The sequence below is a fragment of the Jaculus jaculus genome, chromosome 11 (genome assembly GCF_020740685.1).
Source record: "Jaculus jaculus isolate mJacJac1 chromosome 11, mJacJac1.mat.Y.cur, whole genome shotgun sequence".
NCBI lineage: Eukaryota > Metazoa > Chordata > Mammalia > Rodentia > Dipodidae > Jaculus > Jaculus jaculus.
The window spans coordinates 35,669,848-35,691,974 of NC_059112.1; the positions used below are offsets into that span (position 1 = coordinate 35,669,848).

At 37.1% G+C, this 22,127-nt stretch overlaps 1 pseudogene; it reads right to left on the reverse strand.

The window, feature by feature from the left end:
• Positions 1-1,876: 1,876 nt before the first annotated feature.
• LOC101608107 lies at positions 1,877-3,097 on the reverse strand (annotated as a pseudogene).
• Positions 3,098-22,127: the final 19,030 nt, after the last annotated feature.

Here is a 22,127-nt window from a genome sequence, read left to right on the forward strand (position 1 = left end):
GAAGATAATAACACATAGCTCAAAATAATACTTTTTAAAAATCTTGTCTCTAAATTCTCACTTTGCATTCAGTAGTGGCCAAAAACACATTAGCACATTTTTCCCTTTCTTCACTCATGAGGTTTGGATTTGTTGTTTTTGAAACACCTGACTCTATAATTTAGTAACTTATTACTAAATTAAGCCTGACTGTAGCCTGTAACTAGCAAATATGGTAGGAATGTATAAGAATCAAGAAAAAGATGAGAAGCTGAAGCAAGATGAACCTTTGAAGGAATTTTGGATCATATCTTTCTGTTCTAAGTAGTAGAGACACTTAAGTGGAGAATACAAGTTGCCATCTCTAAAATATCATAAATTTAGTTTTTATACTGTCTTTTACTCTTTATTTATTTCCTTCTTCCTTTTTCTTTTTACTTTCTTTCTTCCTTTATTGTACAGTAGATTGAGCAAAGGACCTTCTGTATGCTTTGATGTTTATCAAACTTCTTATAGTTATGAAAAATTTCTGGAGCTAGAGAGATTGTTCAGCATTTCAGGCACTTACCAGCACAGTCTGCCAATCTGGTTTGATTTTCCTCAGTCCCCACGTAAAGCTAGATGTGTAAAGTGATGAACGCATTTGGAGTTGGTTTGCAGTGGCTGGAGGTGCTGGCCTGCCCATTCTTTCTGTTTATCTCTTTTCTCCCTGTCTCGTTCTGTTTGCACAAATAACAACAATTAAAAAAAGAAAACTTTGTTTCAAGGGGAACATGGTATCAAAGAATAAGGAGGAGTAGGAAGATACACACATAGGACACATAAAGATATCTACTTTATTTAAAAGTGAAAGTTACTAGAAATTTTGCATAGATTTTGGACAGAGCTATGAGAAGATACTTATTTATGAAAAGGAAAAAAATAAATATAGTATCTCAAATGAAGTACTAACATCACCCTAATAGATAAACTTGCAGTATGACTTTTCCATCCTGGTGAATAGCTCACACAGGACACCTGGTATATGGGAAGCCTTGATTTCTTGTACTCAGTTACTTTTCACATTTGTATAATACTGGATCCTCCCATTGCTCAGGGTTTACATTGGTCTGCTTTCTACTTTCTTCAGATTCCAATCTGCATCTTCACATGATCCTACATGTGTCTTGCATGTATGCAAGAACTTCAAAATCAGTCTTCAATCTTAAATTTTCAGAACCTGTCATCTCTTGTCTTCATGGTTTTGTGTTAATATAGATCTGCCATTTTTCTGCCATTAACCCTTTCCTGATGCCTCACTGGTCTCAGCATTGTTAAAGCATCTGAACTTTATATCTGAGCCACTAAGCTCCTGAGTCGCCACCTCTGCTCTGATGGCCATGAAACACACCTGTGCACCAGGCTGGGTCTTTATTTCCTGCTATTGGTCCCATTAATTGATATTCTGGGATATGCATGGCTTTCACCTGAAAATTATCAGCATTTCCATTGACAAGTAACACCAATAGTATTCTTTCCCTAGAGAATGGGCCTTTCCCACCAGGTAGCAGATCATGTTGTGGCTTCCTTCTCTTCCCTGCTATTGCACCATGATGGCACAATGAAAGGTGATATTCATTATGATTATATAAGTATTAGCTGCCATCTGCTTCCTTACATAAGTCTTTGTAGTCCCAGAACTAACAGTATTGTTCATTCCTCTGTAAATAAATGTATCCCTTATAATGATGTAGCTACTGAGGCTGCACAAGAAGATAGTATAAGCCAGCATATTAGAATGTGTGGTGGTTAGTATTTGGTATGTTTAACACTGAAATGACATGAAATAATGCTTACATGGTTGGAAATCATAAGTGAAAATTAGTAGACAATGTTCAGGCATATATGGCCTGAGTGATTATAAAACTGATTGTTTATAAAAAAAAATATGACATAAGAGATAAAACTGTAAAAGTTTTTCCAGTGATAAAGCACTAAACACTGGGAGCATCCACTCGTGGGCGCTGGTTCCGTACTGAATAGTCTTCAGTTCCTTCTGGAAGCTGAGGCTGAGCTCAGGCCCGTTTTCCATGGTGGGAAGGTGATGTTGCTTGCCTTCGTACAAGATCCGATGCACCGGGCAGATCTGACAGGCAGTGCCTGAGCCGAAGACTTCCCACACACTGCCTTCCTCCAGTGTTCGCAGCAATTCCTTCATGGTAATCTTGCGCTCGGCTACCCGGAACTCACCCCAGGTCTGAGCCAGGTCCAGCAGGCTCTGACGACTCCAGGCAGGATGATGCTATCCAGCAGGGGTGTCACGAGCTCCAGCACCCCATCCTCATGGGTCCAGTAGACAAAAATATTCATGGTGACCACTTCAGTCAGCTGATGGTCTGGCCCGTACAACCAAAGGACCTGCTCACAGCTCTTCTTTGGGGACTCTTTTTGCACTACCACGGTAGGCCCATAATTCCCCCCCCCACCCAATTTGTAGTCACCGACTCCACCCACCCAGGCTCGGACAAATTTCGGGTCAGCCAGGAAGGAGACAGGGGTCATACTATGGCATCTCCAGGAAAGTAGGAGCCCACAGGGCAGAGAATGACAAACAAGAGGTCTTGTGTGGCAGCACCGACACCCAGCGAGGGCTCCTTCCTGATGAGCACAGGTCGCACGTACAGGCTGGTCCCAGCAACATAAGGAACCCAGTCTTTGTCCACCTCGGCAGGCACCGGCGCTGAGCCGAGCGCAGCATCCTGTCCATGTTGAGCCAGGGTCGAAAGAGGCGCACCTGCTGGTCCCTGCCCTTGGAAGCCTTCATGCCTTCCAAGAGCTGCAGGGAGTAGTCAGGGGAAGAGTAGGCTGGGTGCAGTGTGAGATTTTGGAAGGGCTGGATGCGAGGTGGGCTCCAGCCTGTCATCCCACTCCACTCCACCATCAGCATATGGTCTGTAAATGTCTTCCCAAACAGCAGCTGCTCCTTGGAGCTGGGCTTCCTCTGTGACCGCTGCGTCACTTGTAGCTGCAAGTCTGCAGCCTTGAAGTTGGAGAAAATACATCTTCTGGTCCCACACAGTAGCCAAGGCACAGGGAAAAGTTTTCGGGCCAAGATCTGCCCCAGAGAGGCTGAGACCATGATCGGTGTGGCTGGTAACTAAGTATTGAATCAAATTAAAGATGTGGCTTTCCCCCAAAGCCTATTTAGATAAAATTAAGATAGCCCCTAGATGTATCAGATAATTTTGATCTCTATCCATATAGAACAAAAAGTAATGAGATGGTAGTTGGCAATTTAAGCAATTACACAGTTTTTTTTTTTAATTTAGTATAAGAAAATATTAAAATCTTTCAAATGTGATAACAGGTACTTACAAATTTGTGAGTTAACTTTACTACCTAAGAAATAAATGCACATTCTTCAAATTCCTGTAAAGTAATTTAGGGCCCTTGTGTTTGCTCCAGCAAGATGTGAGTGGGCACAATGCACTGCCAAAGGAATGCAAGTCTTGTAAGTCTTGCTTCTGCAAGATTCACAGGGCTGAAACAACAGATCATGGAGAGTGACGGGAGAAAGGTCATTAATAGAGAGGGTACCACTTCATTAACTAAAATTGAATCTTCTCATCCCATTTTTGGCTGGAGTCTACAATTACTATGGATAATTGTGCATTTCTTTTTTAAATTTACTTTATTTTTATTTATTTATTTGAGAACCACAGATAGAGAAAGAGGCAGAGAGAGAGAGAGAAAGAGAGAAAGAGAGAGAGAATGAGTGAGCCAGGGCCTCCAGCCACTGCAAACGAACTCCAGATGCATGCACCCCTTTGTGTATCTGGCTAACATGAGTCCTGGGGAATCGAGCTTTGAACCAGTGTCCTTAGGTTTCACAGGCAAGTGCTAAACCGCTAAACCATCTCTCCAGCCCTCATTGTGCATTTCTATGAATTTCCCATTCTTTCTTTTTTCAAACTGGAATGTGAGAATACTCTGCATTGGATGAATAACCAGGGATTTGGTAGGTTGATAAAGATCTTTTTTTGGTTTATTTTTACTTATTTATTTTGAGAGCAACAGAGAGGGAGAGAGAGAGAGAAAGAGAGAGAGAGAGAGAGAGAGAGAGAGAGGAAGAGAGAGAGGGAGAGAATGGGCACCTCAGGGCCTCCAGCCACTGCAAACGAACTCCAGATGCAGGTGCCACCATGTGCATCTGGCTTTACATGGGTCCTGGGGAATGGAGCCTAGAGCCGTGGTCCTTAGGCTTCATGGGCAAGTGCTTTAACCGCTAAGCCATCTCTCCAGCCCAATAAAGATCATTTTTAGTGTTTGACGTTATGAGACAAAACTCACAAGAAGCAGTATGTGACCAATCCCTGGGAGAAATGTTTGTGGGAATGAAAATTGATGTTTTCTCTCTCCATTGCACTCTTGTCTTTAATATCTCCCAAGCTTCCACCCCTTGGTCACCTTGTCTTTGTGTCACAAAGAAAAATTATTTAAAAGCATAAGAGAAGGTAATGTGGGGAAGAGTAAGATAAAATATATGCATATACAGAAGTGCTAAGAATTAAAATGAGAAAGCTTTGTTCTTACATTCTCCTTCCAGTGATGTATGGCTTAACTTTGACTATTACTAAGGTAATACCTTCTTGCGAGGGAAATGTCTCCATGCAAAAATGTCCTTGTGGTGCAAGTGTGAGGAGATGAGCTCTGTTCTCCAAAATCCATAGTAAATAAAATCCGTAGTCTGTGCCCACATCAGTAACCCCAGTTCTTTTATGGTGAGATAGGAGGCATAGACTGAATTCCAGAAGCTCAAAGCCAGCTAGCCTAGGAAACAGAACATCAAGTAACAAAGGTGGAAGTCAGAATCAGCAGTCAAAGCTGTCCTCTGATATCCACACTCATACCAGAACGTATGCATGACAGTACTCACACATGGAAACATAGACACACACACTACATATATATATATTACATTGACTGTTTCCTGAGACTGGGAAAGGAGTAGTGGAAGAATTTTGTGAGTTATGACCACACACACATGCACACCATTAACCACTAGTGTTCCAGCCAACTGCTGTCATGAAAGAGCTTCCTTCAAGCTCAGAAACTCTGACTTGCCAGATAGCAGCAATTCATCCTGACATTTGCTCCTTTAGCTCTTTTCATGTTTTTCTAAAGCATATAATTCTACGTGTTAAATTCCGTCCTTTTTGAAATTCTGAAGAGGTTTTGATTTTCTGATCATCCTTGATTGATACATCTCCCAGGCAACTAATGCCTATTATGTGGAGACTAACTGGAGAAGGTATGTTTTGGGGGGTGGGGTTAGGGGTGCTGTAGCCAGTTCCCCATTGCTAGACTTCATCTCACTGTCCTGCTGTTATTTTCCACCTGCTGTGGCAGAGACATGCTATCCCCTTATATCATGATCTTCCCTCAAGACTTTAAGCTAAAATAAATCTTTTCTTCTCATAAGCTGCTTTTGGCTAGGTGCTTGGTCTAAGAAATATGAAGGTAACTATAATAAACCTCATAGTTCTTTTCTTGACTTACTTCTGCTAACTAGTCATAAAGGGGAAAAGTGAGACTATTTATTCCCATGTTTCCTTATATTATCAACTGTCATTTTCCCAATGCCAAGACAATGCACTACTACATTTTGGAATCTTAGTTGTGACTTTCAGTGACAGTTCCTTCAAATATAAATGAGAATAATGATTCTTGCCTTCAGAATCATTGTCAAAATTATAGCTAAACAGGTACTGAAATAGAAAACTAACAAACACAGCTATTCTTCACTTTATTGTTAATTAAAGGTTTGACAGTACAGAGTACCTAATTATGTCTGACATTATAAAGCCCTGCACACAGTCAGAGCATAGAGAAAAGAACCAAATAAATGATTGAGAAGATGTAAATCACCCAATTCTGAACCAACTTGCTTTGCTGAGATTTTTGTGTATTTTTATACTCCCATGTTTGCATATTTTGACATGTTTCTTACTTTAAGTCAAACTTTCTAAACTATGAAGAGTTTGTCTGTCTGAATTTTTTTTTTTTTTTTTGCTATCTACCACCCATATGTAAATGCCAATAGCATTACAGTTGAGCAGGAGCTCCATATCAATTAAGTTGCAAGTTAACAAAGAAAATGAAAGTTGTTTTCCTAGTGCTCTGACTAAAGCTTTCTGAAGCAACTGTGGCTCCATGTAGAACTTGAACCACAAATAAAAAGTAAGCAAGCATCTGAAGCTACTTATTCAGAGGTATCTATCTGACTATAACTCTCAGTACACATGAAACCAAGAGCTGAGCACCACAGTAAGGCAAAGAACCTCACAGTATCCCCAGGCAATAGTTCATGTGCAGATAGCAGGAAACATACAGTTCTAAATAAGAAAAGTAGAGTCTTTAAAGTTAGTCATGGCAAATTCAGCCAATGATTGTTTGATGTACATCCCCTTAGGACAGTAAATGGAGGCAAGAATAATATTTAAAGTGAGCTTCACACCTGGCAAGTAACTAGATCCATCTTGATTAAAACAGGTGGACTAAGCCCGTAGCAGGACATATGTGAGAAGCAATGGACTATCAGATCAGCTTTGGTGAAGATAAATTGAATACCCTGCTGGGAAAGAGCCTGGATGTCTTGCCCAAAATTCTATGTGCACTGGACTTTTTTTTTTTTTAGACATTTCTCCTTTCTTATTCTCAGCCATGTGTGAATTATTCCCTTTTTTCCTGCCATGTTCTGAAGGTTTAGCATATATGGTATGAATGATATCAAATTATGTGAAAGGATTAATAAATAAAATTACTTTTACTGAACCCATATGTCTACTTTTTCCAGTTATTCTCTTCAGTATTTTCTCTAGACTAGAAATATTTCCCAATGACTATGTGCTGATGTTTGGTTGCAAGGCTATAGCATTAGGAAAAGGTGGTACTACTTTTAGGCAGTAGGACCCAGCTGAAGAAAGTAGGTAATTTGGGGTACAACCTTCAAAGAAAAAAAAGGGACACTTTTCATCCTCATCCTCCTTCTCTATTCTTCTTTCTCCCTTTTTCTCTCACCCTCTCTCCCTCTCTCCCTTTTCCTTTCTCCTTTGTTCTTTCTAGCCTTTATGTCATTAGTTTCACAGCCATTGCTCCTGTCCAAAAACCCTCCCACAATGATACTTTACCTCATCAAAGATTCAGAAACAATGTACCCACCCCTGTATGGCCTGAACCCTCTTTGTTCAAGACCATGAGTACATCTTTCTTCCAATCAGTTGTTTATCTCAAGTGTTTTGTCACCATAATTAAAAAAGAAGTCTAATCCAATAGGTGTATAAAGGCATCAATTAAATACATGTGTACTCCCACTCATGTATATTACCTGAACTTACTAACCCCTACTACAATGCTAGACCTATTAATTCACAGCAAAAACAAGGCTCCTACTTCTCATAGTAGACTCCTTTGGTGAAACCATATATATATGAAAGAGAGAGAGAGAGAAGAGAGAGAGAGAAGAGAGAGAGAGAGCCAAACTCACATGTTAGTAAATACTACTGATTGTAAAAACTAAAAATAACATCACAGGCCATATGCACAATGGTAAAGCCTGTTTCCCATTTTGTTTTTCATTAGGTAACTGGGAAACCTAGATCAGTTTGTACCCTGAAGCAGTAGCGTTTTGATCTCTGCTGTCTACAAGTGAACTACTAACTATATAATTCCTAAATCCTATCCATGTTGTCCTTAAGCCAGTACTAAACCAGAAAAGGGACAATGGTATTTTTTTAACAATCCCCACTAAGAATTTTAAGTTTAATTATGCCATAGGGTATTCTTAGTTATTCTTACATGGGCTTAATGAAATGTTAACAGAACATTTTAACTGCCTATCTAATTCTATTTCATCTCATCTTAAAATATACCTTCTGCAGGTTAATTTAAAGCTCACAGTATATCCAATCATTATCAAAGCTTTGATTTTCTAGTTAACTTCAAATTTTCATCATTTAAGTATTATTGAGCTCATACCACCTGTTCTTCACATGCTTATGATTATAGTGTCTGTAATAAATATTTGATTTTACTTTACCAGTATGAGAAATAATCTATAATAGTGTATATGTTTTGAAATAATACCTTTATTTTACAAAGTTTATTTTCTTGAATATGTATAAAATTGTCATATACAGACATTGTATTAATTATTACTTTCAGTTAGTATTATAGAACATTACACTGTAGGGTTTTTATTTTATTTTATTTTTTAAAATTTTTACATAACATCAAAATTTTAAAAATAGACAAATAGAGCCTGGGAGGTAGCTCAGTTTATAAACTACTCACATATTAGGTAGGAATTTCTAGATTCAATCTCCATCTTTGCTTGAAAGCAGTCATGGTGGAACATAGCTATAATATCAGCACTATCAAGGGGAGACAGGGGATCAGAAGCTCAAGATTGCCCTCACTTACATAGTGAGTGTAAGCCTATCCTAGGCTGCATAAGAACCCATCTCAAAACACACACACACACACACATACACAAAATAGCCAACTATAATGCAGCAAGTGAGTTAAATAACCCAAATCATTATGTAATTGAAATGACATAGAATTAGAGGTAATATGAACACTCCAAGGAGTATTCAAATAATGAAAGATGTGTAAGTACCTAGGTTATAAGCAAAGTTTTTGCTTTCTCCCAGAAAATATAAAAGTTTGTATATAGTGTGTGATTCATATTTTATTTTGTTTCCATATTAAATGTGTATCAAGAAGAGACAAGGCAAGTAAGAAGTCATACCATAATGAGAAATGTAATTACAAAAATATAATTATACAATATAATTACAGGCTTTTCCTGTGATTAACCTGGTAAATTAAGCTCTATTAAGCTATTAAGTTTAGAAATTAGTGAAATATACAGTCAAACAACATGACAGTATATATGATATAATTTTGAAGAAAAGAGAAGAATTATACAAACAAATCAGAAATATGGTAATGTCTTTTTAGAGGGGTGTGGAAAGTGCCCAGATCCACAGTGATATCTAAAGAGAGACAGTACAATGAAATCTATGTGTTTTGAAAATAGCTTGCCAGAAAGTATTTGCACATTCAAGAAGTACTCCAAGAAGAAGAAATAATAATAATAATCATTGAAGACTAAATAGATTAAATGATATGCTCATATAGAACTGTTCTGTATCATATATGCATTACCCATTAGGAAAAGACAAATTTGAAGGGAGGGAAAGATCACAAAAATGTATGTCATCAATTTTGGGCTTCAGAGCAAGCACCTGCAGATAACATGGGTGATATTTAGCTATTTTTCTCACTACATAATGTCAAAAAAAAAAAGCCATGGAAAGACTAATGACATTACTTCTGCTAAAAGGGAAAATAACAATTTCATGAGTAAGTATAGCATTCCATGGTGAGGTCCTCATTGTTGATGCAAAAATCAGACACAACAAAAAAATAAAATAAAATAAAAAAGAAAGTGTGTATATGTGGGTGTGATACACAGGATGAACACATGTCATGTACATAGTCCAAGCAAGCGGACCAACCTGATCCACAAAGTGTGAGTTTTGTGTTCTTTGCATGTATGTGTTGGGAAGGTGTACCAGTGTCTTTGGCCATTTTCACATTGGTGGACTGGTTCATTCCTTCCAGGATTTTCTCAGAAATACTTTATCAGTTTTTTTTTTCTTATGTAACTGAATTAGAGTACAATTTTCTTTTGTATAAAGTTAACTTTGAAGAATAATGTAAATCCTTTAAAATCTTGCCAATGTTTCTGCTCTAAATATCAATGCAAAAGAGATTGCATGATGAGTACGTATCCTTTCTAATAATGGTACCATGATGATTTTTATTTCCTCCAATTAAATAAATTTGACATGTATTGCATATAATTCTGATTGTCATTAATGGTGCTGAAACTTAAAATATGTTTATTTGTCTTGAACATTAAGCAGCAATTATAGCTCAAATATAAGACAAACCTAGATTCTCCAAATCTTTAGTATGATGGACTTTTTCTTTTCAAACCACACTATGGAGTTAATATTTTAACTGTGCACAATTCACATATTCAAAAGCAATCATCAATGTAATGGTATGCAAAGGAGAGTGGGCAATGAGAGGAGATAAGGTCGACAGATTAGAGTCCACATTGGGAGTGTGGTCAGAGGCAGTGAATTAGAGTTCAGATATAGAAAGCCATCATTTAGCCCAGTTGTTAAGGCACTTGCCTGCAGAGTCAAAGGACCTGAGTTCGGTTCCCTAGTACTTACATAGAGCCACATACACGAAGTAGTATTGCAGCCCTGGCATGCCTATTTTCTCTGTCTCTCTTTTATTTCTCCCTGCCTACAAATAGATAAATAAATAAATAATATTTAAAGCCAACATAGTTTATTACTTTAACTTGGATTACTGCCAATGTGTATGTTTTTTTTTCTATTATTTTTGGGGGCTGTTCACATGTGCACATACATGCACATATGTGTACATGCATGTACATGTGGATGACATGGCATGTGTGGAGCTCAAAGAACAAGTTACAAGCAGATCCTCATCTGTCCACCTCATTTGAGGCAGAGATTTTTCAATCTGGATGGTTGCTCTGCTGGTCTTGGCTGAGCTAGCTGTTGGTTTCAGGAAATTCTCCTGTCTCCACCTTTTATCGCCTATGCGAGTCAGTATGCCAGAATTACAGAAGCCCACCCCAGTTTCAAGCTTTGTGTGCAGAGTCTGTGGAATGGACTTGGGTACTCCACCTTGAACAGCAAGAACTTTATCCAGTGAGATGTGTCCCCTACACACTGAGTCATGTCAGAACATAGTCAAGTGTTCTTAAGTGCATCAGTTTTATTTTTAAGTGAAGATACATTAAAATGTTAGTCATGCTTTAATCCCAGCACTCGGGAGGCAGAGGTAGGAGTTTGAGGCCAACCTGAGACTACAGAGTGAATTCCAGGCTGGCCTGGGCTAGAGTGAGACCCTACCTTGAAAAACAAACAATAAACGTTAGTCATAAGTAATTTAAATATTTAATATTTTAATAATTATTATCTCCACTACTTATGGAGGAAGATAGGGATAGAGACAGAGATGGAGACAGAGGGTATTTAGAGAGTTATTTCTATAATCAGCAGCTACATATGCAGGTCTAATGCACACCTACTCCTTTGCCTAACAGTCTCTACAAAATGGGCTCTGAAAAGGTGGAAAACAGAAGGTGACAGGTTAGGAAAATACTTAAACTGTATGATGACAGCAAAGAAATGATACATCACAAAACCCCATTTACTCAATGATCTAAGTTTTAAGGTCAGATAACTCTATTCCTAAAAAGAATCATTGAAAATTAGCAATCCTTGAAAGAGATGTCTGACATATAAGAAACTGAAGAAATGAAGTTTCATTAGGAGTTTGCCTAAATGCCAAGTCATGCTGAATTTCTGACCTTTTGTGTTTTCTTAGAGACCTCTAGAAAAAGTTTTCCCTAAATCATTTGCTACTTATAGTTTACATAATACTTCTGACTCTATAGTAATGAATGTCCATTCATTCACATGGTTGGGGGAGACAACCTAGAACTAAGTAAAAGTAGCTGGAATGTGTGAATATTTAGGTAAAATTGAGTAAAATTTTGTGATTTTAATCATTTTGATCATTTGTTCATATTTTCCACAAAATTCCTTCTATTCCTAAATATTTATCCAATCCTATAAACAAAACAAAAAAGCATCAGTTAAAGGAAAATTTCTCAATGCACAAGGTTCATACAAGTCACCATTCAATGATTAATCAGAGCCTCATATGGAGGAAAGGAATTAACAACCTAAATCAGTACCCAATGAAATACTAATTATATAAAAATATGGCACCATTACAATTCTAATAAATCTTATATTTTTTTTAACTAAGTCTATGAAATGTCAAGTGAAACAAAACCATTCCTGGATGTGTGTGATGAATAAAACAACACAAAGTTGTATCTGAAGTACATTTTTGTCCTGTTTGCAAACTTAAAATGATTTTCAATATATTTAAATGTATACAAGACGGTGGTATATTTATAAACTAGGTCTTGGATTCTAACAAGCTCAAATACTATATAATATTTTAGTTTCATAGAATACAGTGAAAAAATTTCAACTAGAAAATGATGTCATCCTAATTCTGTAAGATGTAGCTAAAATGTGTAGACACTGTTTATGACAGGGAAAGTAATTCAATATATGAATCAAAATATTTCTAAAAGTTGGGAGAGAGTTAACAATGCTGAAATACTTTTTTTTTAAACTAGATAAAATACAAAATTTTCTACTGTGTTCCTTGGTGGAATAATCCACAGCCTCATGTATATTCCAAGGCTGACAATGTGATATATCTCAACTTTGCTTCTGAGTAAGCTATTAAGAAGCAAATTTGGTGCCTGTAGAATATTTTGCATCATTAAATACATCTGGATCGGCTTGTTCCCTTGCAATAGGACAGACAAGAAGAAGAGCTATATCACAGAGGGGAAACTAGTCAACTTGATCAACTGATGATTCAGAGCAAATTTATCTTATCTGATTTTCTAGTGACTGAATAATCACACTAATTTGTAAAAAAAAAATAATTCATATATTGTCTTTTTTATGTGAATGGAGGTGGTAAATTGGTTGAAAACTATTGTTAATACCTTAATAAATCACACACTTTGAGAATATGTTGATGCTAATAATGTCAGTTTCCACTTAAAGCAGTGGAAACCCCACAGATCTTCCATTAGCAGTAATGAGTAAGCCACAGACAGCATAGCATTTTGGTACATTACATTCACATGACAGATTAGAAAAAGGAAGATATATTTTGTATATCAAATCTAGTTGGAAAATAAAGCATAGTTCTTGGTTTCTGTAAACAAGATTTTGACTATAATGGCTACTTATTTCATAATCATTCAGCTTCTCAAAGTGGGCTGTTGGCTGCTGTGAATTCAGATCCTGCATTCCTCTTACTACTAGGCAGTTACAGCATTCTTCACTGATGTGGTGATTAAAATAACAATAGTTTGATATGATTGACTCTTTATGTAATGATCCTTATCAACATTCAACATCAAGCATCACATCACTTTCCCATGATATGCTACTTTCAAAAGGATTTTAATCCAAACTTTCATATCTTTATGCATATCTGGTATCATCTCTGTGTCACACTTATATTGCAGAACACCTCCTCTGTGAAGGTCTCAAGAGGTATTCAAATCACAGCATCACCAATCCTGTGATCTTAAAAGAACCCACCTGCACCCATATTACTTTCTACTACAATGCTTAGGGCATTGATGTCATTGATTATTTTATAGGCAATTCTGAGGACAAAGAACTCACTTAATTTAACTTTGTGTAACCCCTGGCTAAGTTGTATCATACAGAATGCAACTACTCAGTAAACTTTTATTTAGTTTTGGGTTATCAATAAGCAATGTGATTGAAGTTAAATGTCAATTCTTATTTATAGCAAACTTTCAAATGTACATTTTAAGAGCATCACATACTGCAGATGTGATTACAATGTTGTAAATTGTTCACCACACTTTCTAAGAAAACAACATAGAGAAAATGTACTCTTTTTCTTTATAATCATTACAGCGGATAAAATGAGCTGCCATGCCATCATTTAAGCCTTATGCAGCAAGGATCATTCATCCACAAATGCAAAATTATTTTCAGTAGTTAGAAGTTTTATCACTGAGCAGGAGGAGTCTTTATGACTATTTATCCTTACCATACTGTCACCAAATCTGTAAGCTCAATGACAGCCCTGTAGTTAATGAACTGGAATCCCCCTTTTCAACATTCTAGTATTCTGCCTCTCTTTCTCTCCTCCCTAAATATTTTTCTTTTTTCCTATGGTGTTACAGTAGAGTTCTGTATAGGAGGGTTCACTTAATCTCCATATCTCATCTTCCCAATTCATCTTTTTAGAAAGAATTCAACATCCTATAATTTTACCCTCCACTGAACTAGAATAATTTCTACATTTAGATTATTCAGCACCATTAAAAGAACTTTGTTTTCTGCTAGCATTTAATTCTACTATAATCCACTGTCAAATGCATTAAAATAACAGCACCACACATCTGTCAGTGGAACAGACTAGTGAGTGTTTAGAAAAATCACTGTGCACCACTATAATAATCATGTCACCATTATTGAGCCTACATAGGTATACTCCATTTTATATGAAATCAAAATCAGTTGTTCAAATAATAGTCTCTGCTATACTGCACGGGGCACTTTTAAGCCTCACATAAAAGAAAGACTGGATTGATACTTCAGATTTGCAGTACGTATACTTTTCTCAATACATCATTGTAAGAAATTCAAATGAACTGCAGCCCAAAGGCTATATAGGTTCTTCATAAAATTCAGTTGATCTACAATGTAAATGATTTCAGATGGACACCATCCATAATTGTCTCTATAACTATGGAGCATTTTCATATAAGAAGATAAAATTTATTTCTATTTTTCATGAGACCTACATAGTTATATCAATGATAATTACCAGCACAAGACAGAAGAACTATCATTCTAGGAGGTCTGTTTGCCAATCCTTGAAGATCTAGTAATGCTGTGTTTTATTTACCCTATTAAGTCTCTTTTTTTTTTCCATCACTGAATGCAAGAGATAAATGATATAAAGGAGTTAAGTCTGATTTTTTTTTTTTATGAAGGTTTAATCCATGGTCACTTGACCCCACACTGAGGGTCTATGGGGAGGGGCTTCATGGAGGAAAGAGCCAAGTAAAGCAGAACTTCTCACATATGCCTGGTGAGAAACAGTCAGAAACATACTGGAAGGGGCCACCAAGATATCTACTATTCAAGGGCATATCCCCAGTGATCTACTTTCTTCAGTAAAGTCCCACCTCCTCATAGCCTCTTTATAAACTTTGTGTTCTCATGATCGAAATACCTCTTCATATGCCAAAACAGGCTCCCCATGAATTTCACTATTATTTTGCTTCTTTTGATTTTGTTTTAGATATGAAAACCACAATGACTGCTTTGTTTTAGAGGTTAGTACAGAAGCAATATCCACAATAGTGCCTGTCATGTGGCTAATGTCTATTTTACCTACCCTCAACTTGTGAATGAAGGTTTTTAGTCTTTAGGTTAGCATGATATTGTTTTTCTTATGATTCTTATCCTGTCTTCATATGTCACATCAATTTTCTCTCTAAATGATCTGAGAATAAAGTGTATTTTTGCTTCTGTTACAATTAAGTTTATTTCTGTATTCTTGACTCATCCTTCAAATGTCATTTCCATTCTTAACAATCTCAGAGAGGAAATATGTTTATTTGCCATTTATTTCATAAGTAGTGCCTGTTTATCCAGATTTTTAGATAGAGTAATGCAGCCCACAGGCAGATTCATTGACCATCCATGACCTACAGTCTAGTGGCATCAGTATTGAAACAAATAGGTCTACCATTTACTCATCTCTAGAGATTGTGTCATTCTTTGTTTTTTTCCTACCTTATAGTCATCTATTTAGATCTGAATTATTTGGAAAATTTAACAAGTTATAGCACATTAGTAACAACAACCTCTTTTATGATTCTACACACTTATCATGAGCTACAGTGAAATCCCATTGACTTTAATACTATTCATCTAATTTTTAAGCATTAAAACTGAGACAGAGGGAGCCAAATATGGTTAACCTTATATTACCATGCTAATTCCTTGCTAAATAGAAATGCATGTCTAGGTTCTATATGTATAAAGCCCATATTCATGTTAAATCAGCAGCTACTTGTATGTGAGTCTTTGTGTTCTATATCCCAACAGGAACTCAGAAACCCATGATTATTGACTTACGAACTATTATGAAGAATGATTAGCTGGGTATACAGAGTGTTGTTTATATAATTGACTTGTCACTCACCTATTTTAAGAAAGCACAATTCTATTTTACATTTTTGTATAAATATGACTGTGTCGTATGCATGTGTCTACAGGGGCTCATGCATGTGTGTGGGTACATGTGTATGCAGGGCAGAGGTCAGTTTAGATGCTGTCCCTAAATTACTCCCACCTTGAAATTGGAGCTCAAGCAACCAGCTAAGCTAGCTAGTGAAAAAATCATAGATCTTTCTGTTTTCACCTTTTAGTCACCAGGGCTACAGGTACATATTCCCACACAAAGCATTTTATGAGTTCTAGGGATCTGAACTCAGATCTTCACTTTTTCCACTGAACCATCTCCCCCAGACTACTAGACTTATCTTTCTGAATTTATCAGTGTCTTTCTTGTAACTGGGTCAAAATACCTGACCAGAAGCATATTACATTAGTAAGAAGGATTAATTAAGCTTTCAGTTTCAGAAAGTTCAGTCAGCATGGCAGAGGAAGCATGGAAGATACAGGAAGCAGGAATCACACTGTCACATCAGCAGACAGCAAGTAGCGCATAAAAACAGCAAGTATGACTAGGCTAGAAAAGTTCAAGTCCCACTTCCAATATCATACTTTCTTCCACAAGGCTGTAGCCCCTAAAGATTCCACAACCTTCCTGAACTAGGACACCAATTGAGAATTATGTATTCCAACATATGAGTCTATGAGGAGAATATTCAAACCATGACAGCGAAAAAAATGGTTACATAAAATGTAGAACTTGTAATTCTCTTTTCCTTTGTATTTGAAATAGCAGTTATGCATAAATGTACATGCCACGTCTGGAAACACTGCAGTTAAGTAGAAAGCCCAAGTATCAAATCAATTCAGGATGTAAATGATGCTACAATATAATACAAGAAACTCATAGAATCAAGACAATACAGTCCCACCAAAAATTATAAATCCATCAGAAATGATCACCAATGAGACTGTTTTAGATGAAATGCCTGCAAAAGATTTCAAGAAAATGATAGTATCTAGGCTCAAAGAAATCAGAGAAGAAATGAAGGGAATCAAAGAAAAAAACAAAGGAATTAAAGAAGAAAACAACTTCTGAAAGAGAACACAGGAAATCAGCTTAATGAAATAAAGAGGTCATTACAAGACATGAGTGAGTAAATAGAAATACTGGAGAAAAACTAGGCTGAAATCCTGGCTCTGAATAATATAGTCAGTGAAAAAAAAAAAAAAAAAAAAAAAAAAAAAAAAACCTCTATGGAAAGTCTCACCAGCAGAATGGATAAAGAAGTGAAAAGAATATCTAAACTAGAAGACCAGGTGACAGATATAATACAGTCCAACAAAGAGAAAGACAAGCTAATAGCAAGGCATGAATGGGAATTTCAAGATATCTGTGACACTATGAAAAGATCAAACATAAGAATTCAGGGAAAAACAAAAGAGAAGAACTTCAATCCACAGCCTTAGTAGATGTTTTCAACACAATCATAGAAGAAAATTTTCCTCAAATTGGGAAAGAAATGCCAATGCAGATGTAAGAAGATTTTATAATACCAAACAGACAAAATCAGGAAAGAACCTCTCTTTACCATATTATAATTAAACAGCATGGTATTGGCACAAAGACAGCCATTTAGATCAGTGGAACAGTATGGAGGACCCAGATGTTAATCCAGTCAGCTACAGCCATCTGATTTTTGACAAAAATACCAGACATATTCATTGGAGAAAAGACAGCCTCTTCAACAAGTGCTACTGGGAAAACTGGATATCCATATGTAGAAAGATGAAATAGATGCTTGTCTGTTTCCATGCACAAGAATCAAATCCAAGTGGATGAGGGACCTTAATATCATCCCTGAAACTCTGAAAATGCTACAGGGAAAGGTAGGGGTAACCCTTCAACATATTGGCATACTTAATGACTTTCTGAATATAACCCTAATTGCTAAGAAAATAAAACCACTAATCAACTACTGGGATCTCATGAAATTACAAGGCTTTTATACAGCAAAGGACACCATGAATCAAGCAAAAAGACAACCTACAGAAAGGAGAAAATCTTTGCCAGGTACACATCTGACAGGGAATTAATATCCCGAATATGCAAAGAACTCATAAAATAGAACTAAGAAATCAAACAACATAATGAAAAAAAAATGGTGTTGCAGTCCGGTTCGCATTGCTGGTAGAAATCACCCAACCAAGAGCAGCTTCTGGGAAAAAGAGGTTTATTTGGCTTACAGGCTCGAGGGGAAGCTCCACGATGGCAGGGGAAAACAATGGCATGAGCAGAGGGTGGATATCACCCCCTGGCCAACATAAGATGGACCACAGCAACAGGAGGGTGTGCCAAACACTGGCATGGGGAAACTGGCTATAAAGCCCATAAGCCCGCCCCCAACAATATACTCCCTCCAGGAGGCATTAATTCCCAAATATCCATCAGCTGGGGAGCTAGCATTCACAACACCTAAGTTTATGGGGGACACCTGAATCAAACCACCACAAATGGCTATGGAACTAAATAGAAAGTTCTCACTGGAAGAAAGATAGATGGCATATAAACACCTAAAAATGTGTTGTACATCCTTAGCCATCAGGATTCCATCTCTCTGACATCAGAATGGCTACCATCAAGAAAACAAATGACAATAAATACTGGTGAGAATACGGTAAAAGGGGAACACTTCTGTACTGTTGGTGGGAATGCAATCTGGTACAGCCATTGTGGAAAGCAGCGTGGAAGTACTTGAGACAGCTAAAAATTGATTTGTCATATTATAAAGCTGCAATACTCCTGAGCATATATCCTAATGACTCTTTTCACTACCTTAGAGATACTTGCACAGCCATGTTTACTGCTACTCTATTCACAATAGCTATGGATACAGCCTAGAAGTCCATCCACAGATGAATGGATAATCAAAACCTATGGCAGGGAGGTCATGAATCTTAGGGGTATAAAGCCTGCTCTTTTCTGAATAAGAACATATATTACTCTCACAAAATTTCTCTGAAAGCACTAGGCTTAATGTTCATACACATATATTAATGTTACTCTCACTTCTGCTTAGAGAAGCTTTTCTTTTCACATGACGGTGACCACTGGTATGTCCCAAAAGGCAACATAGTGCTGAGAAGAAGGGACCAAGGAGTGTTCAGTACGGAAACACCTCAAACCCACCAAGGCTCAGGGTCCATTGTGGAAGAAGTGGTGGAAGAATGTTAGAGCCAAAGGAAAGGTACCACTCCTTACATACAACTGTCTGGAAAGAATTTGACCTTGATATCCAAGACCACACACTGCCTAGAAATACCCACATAAGACCCTCTTAATAGGAGAGAAAGATGATGAAATCAAATTAAAAGAGAGATTAATGGAGAGAAGGCAGGGATATGACAGAGAGCAGAGTTATGAAGAAGAAAGTGGGAGAGAGGAGAGGAGGGAACTACCATGATTTCTTTGTAACTAGAGAAATTGCCCATAAAATATATATGTATATATTAAAAATAATAACAATGATAAAATAAAAATAAAAAATAAAGTCAGGTATGGTGACTGATACCTTTAATCCCAGCACTCTGGAGGTTGAGGTCTAGAGTTCGATACGACCCTGAGACTACATAGTGAATTCCAGGTCAGCCTGAGCTAGAGTGGGACCCTACTTTGAAATATATATATATGAATTCTGGTTTTTCTAGGTAGGGTTTCATTCTAGTCCAGGCTGATCTGGAATTCACTATGTAGTCTCAGGGTGGCCTCAAACTCACTGTAATCCTCCTACCTCTGCCTCCCTGGTGGTGAGATTAAAGGCATGTGTGCCATACACCCAATTTATGAGATAGGTGTTGGCAAAACACATTACATGTAAAGTACATAGCAAGTGCTTTATTACATGTGAGTGCCATTTTGAAATTTGATCCTGTGTTCTCTGTTCTGGAGTGAGCAGATGTTACTGACCTGGTATTCATATGTGAGAAAATGCCTGGAATTGTACCAGCCAAGGAAGCTCACCAATACTCTGTGTGCAGAGTTGTGTGTATGTGTGTTTTCTTTTTTCCCCTCTGAGTTAGGGTCTTGCTCTAGATGTTATCTGAGACCATGTGATTTGTTTCCCTAAAACTATAATGTAATCATGGTTTATTTACTTAGGACTCAATGCTGTTCTAATGCGTGTCCACTGTCCTACTTTCTCTGCCTAATATATAAGAAACCCAAAAGCAAGTGCTTTGACAAATTTCATTATCAAAGTTGCCATTGAAAACAAATGTAGCTGATAATGAGCTATATACACATTGATGCAGGAAACTTGTCATTAAAGAAATGCTTTACTTAATACATGTAGAATGGTTATGAGTGTCAAGGTATGACCAGTTACTGGAAGATGGAAGGATGATAGAGGTAATAATTTAAAGAGTTGGTAAAATTAAAAGATGAGAGTAAAGAAGACGGAGAGAGAGAGAGAAAGAGAAAGATGATAAATATATATGGAGGTAAGTAAGATGAAGGGGATGAAGAAGAGAGAATATGAGAGCTTTGTGATTTTTATATGCAGATTTTTAAAAAAAAAGTCTTAAAATCATGTCTTAATTATTCATTGTATTTTATAAGGTTTTCCAAGAAAATTAGGACGTTGTGATTGTTTAAATGTGTATGTATGCTCCATTGCCATATATGCATAATTTTGTTAGTGGCAACTTCTATCCTTACAGACAATAAACCATGAGAATTCCCTTCCCTCCTCCATATTCCCCTTCACATCTACATTCTCCATCATTATCCCTTCCCTCTCTCTCATATATAGATAGATAGATGATAGATGATAGATAGATAGATAGATAGATAGATAGATAGATAGATAGATAGATACATAGATAGATACATAGATAGATAGATAGATAGATAGATAGATAGATAGATAGATAGATGATAGATAGATAGATAGATAGATAGATAGATAGATAGATAGATAGATAGATAAAGGTTAAGCTTCCTGCCTTAGCCTCCAGCAGCCTGTTGGAGGGAGCATGTCACTGGGGTCATATTTGATTCCAGCTGAAAGATACATGCAGAACAGTTTGAATTTTGGGTTAATGTCTGCGGTTGTTGGTATTTTTTTCTGTACTTTTTCCTCCCTGCTTGGCTATATGAATTTGAGCTGATTTTCCACCATTGATGAAACTTCCCCTGAATCTGTAAGTGTGGTGATTTGATAAACTTAGGTGTTCTGAATGCTGGTTTCCCAGCTGATAGCAATTTGGGAATTAGTGCCTCCTAGAGGAAATGTATTGTTGGGGGTGAGTTTATGGGTGGTTATAGCCTGTTTCCCCTTGCCAGTGTTTGGCATACTCTCCTGTTGCTATTGTTTACCTGATGTTGGCCAAGGAGTAATTTTCATTCTCTGCTCATGCCATCATTTTCCCTCCCATCATGGAGCTTCCCCCTCAAGCCTGTAAGCCAAAATAAACCTCCTTTTTCCTAATAGCTGCTCTTGGTTAAATGATTTATACCAGCAATGCAAACTTGACTGAAACAGTAAGGCTGAAATAAAAACCTTTCTCCCATAAACTGTGTCTGGTTGGATAGTCAGCCTAATAATGTGGAGCTGACTACAACAGAATTTGGTAACAGAGAGTTGGAGTGTTGCTGGGGAAGAATCTAATCAAGTGGAATTTGGTCTTTTGGAATTTGTGTCCTGGAAGAATGCTGATGGATTTGGTAATTGCAACCACAGAAGCTTGGCAGAGTGGAAAGCCAAATTTATTTTTTATTATTTATTTATTTATTTATTTATTTGGTTTTTCAAGGTAGGGTCTCACTCTAGCCAAGGCTGACCTGGAATTCACTATGGAGTCTCAGGGTGGCCTCAAACTCATGGCAATCCTCCTACCTATGCCTCCCGAGTGCTTGGATTAAAGGTGTGTGCCACCACGCCCAGGGAAAGCCAAATTTAATGGACTATTCTGGTGAGAGTTTGGAAATGGTAAATTTAGACAGAATTGTGTTGACTTATGAACATTTGGGAACTTCCAAAAGTTCAAGTAAGGAAAAAAAGACAGCATAGAACTTCGTTAGATCTAGGCTACTGGCATACTGTGTCTTCTTGCCCATGCCCAGAGTGTTTGAACAAGGTTAAATTTAAAAGTATGTACTGGTGTGCATGGTATAAGATATAGACATCAAATTGTACCATTTAAAGTTGGAAAAGTTAA